The sequence below is a fragment of the Falco peregrinus genome, unplaced genomic scaffold (genome assembly GCF_023634155.1).
Source record: "Falco peregrinus isolate bFalPer1 unplaced genomic scaffold, bFalPer1.pri scaffold_42, whole genome shotgun sequence".
NCBI classification, from domain to species: domain Eukaryota; kingdom Metazoa; phylum Chordata; class Aves; order Falconiformes; family Falconidae; genus Falco; species Falco peregrinus.
In genome coordinates this window covers 733,283-734,907 of record NW_026599609.1, presented here as the reverse complement: position 1 = coordinate 734,907, position 1,625 = coordinate 733,283, and positions in this window count along the sequence as shown.

Below are 1,625 nucleotides of genomic sequence, written 5' to 3'. Positions count from 1 at the left end.
TGTCCTGAAGTGAGAGGTGTCTCTTTTGGACTTCTGGGAGCTTAGGTATCAGGAGGCGATTGGGAGACCTTACTGCCATAGGCTAACCTGTATGGCAAGACCCCTCAGGCTGGTCTCTCAAGTGCTTCTGAGTCCCACGCCGCATCCAAGTTGAGTGATAAGAGCACGAGGAGCAGAGACAGAAGGGGGGAAGATGGACAAACGCTGCAGCGCTGCTACCAGTGGAGGCAGGATGGGGCAGCTGGGAGGGTATTTGGTGATTTCTCCCCTTCTGGGGTGAGGCCACGGAGAAGGCGACCGAGCCCATGGCTCTAAGTGCAGAGGCTATGCTGATGGTAAAGAAGAGCAGGGGCTTTCTCCAGGGAAGGTGCCTGCCCTGCAGGGGATGGCAGGGAGATGCCTGAATCCCCCCTCCCACAGTGTTTCTGGGAGCAGCTCCCTCTTGCTGCCTGCCCACGTCTCTGCTGCCTGGAGCTGTCCCTGCCAGGAGCTGCTTCTCTGGCCCCATGCCTCCGAGCTACTCAGGGCTCACATAGCCATCCCACCCGCTCTGTGCTCAGCTCTGCCCTTCTGCACCCTCCTGGCAGCACGGCACTGCCCAGGGCCATCCTGGTGTGTGCAGGGCCAAAGGAGCAGCTCAGAAAAGTGCTAACGAGAGCTGGGTTCTCAGTGCCTGCTCCAAACCAGCAACATGAATTCTAGTCTCCCACCACCCACTCAGCCCAGCCGGCCTTGGGCACCCCTTGTTCCACACACAGCAACTTCACACCCCTGCAGCTGTGCCTGGGAGCAGAGAGCCGCCATGCCTTCTCCCCTGATGGTGTGGCAAGGAAGCCCTCCTCTGGAGCATCTCCTTCTCCTCTGCATTACAGAAACTCTGAGAGTCTTCCTGACACATCCCGTCAACTGTCAGATGTACCCGATTGAAGAGGTCCATCCAGGAATTGCAGAGGATGTGGAAGGAGGGCCATGGATCCTGCAAAGGGTATAGGGATGCTGCCCAGTTACGTAGGGATGTGTCAGGAGGGACAAAGTGTGGCTGGATCTGAACATGGCACGGGACTCAAAGAAGAAGGAGAAGAAGGACTGGTCTAGGCATGTCACTTAGAGAATGAAGGACAAATTAAATGTGCACCCCCAACAAACACAACTGGCAAACCAGTAACAACAGACATGGGGAACCTGAACATGAGTAAGTCTGTGGGACCTGACTAGATGAATGCCTGAGTCCTGAGGGAGCTGGCTGATGGAGTCGCCAAGCCACCCTCCATGCTATTGGAAATGTCAAGTCACTCAGGTGAAGTTCTTGGTGACTGGAAAAAGAGAGACATTGCACGCATCCTTCAAAAGGGTAGAAAGAGGAACCCTGGGAACTGGCCACCTGTCAGCATCAGCTCCGTGCCTGGGAAGATCATGGAAAAGATCCTCCTAGAAGCTGTGCTAAGGCCGACGGTGAGCAGGGAGGTAATTCAGCACAGCCAGCATGGCTTCAACAAGGGCAAGTCTTGCCTGAGCAACCTAGTTGTCGTCCATGACCTTCTCTGACACAAGGATTGGGTTTACAGGCTTGTAGTTCTCCAGATCCTCCTTCCTGCCCATCTTGCAGGTGGGCACCACTTTGACTA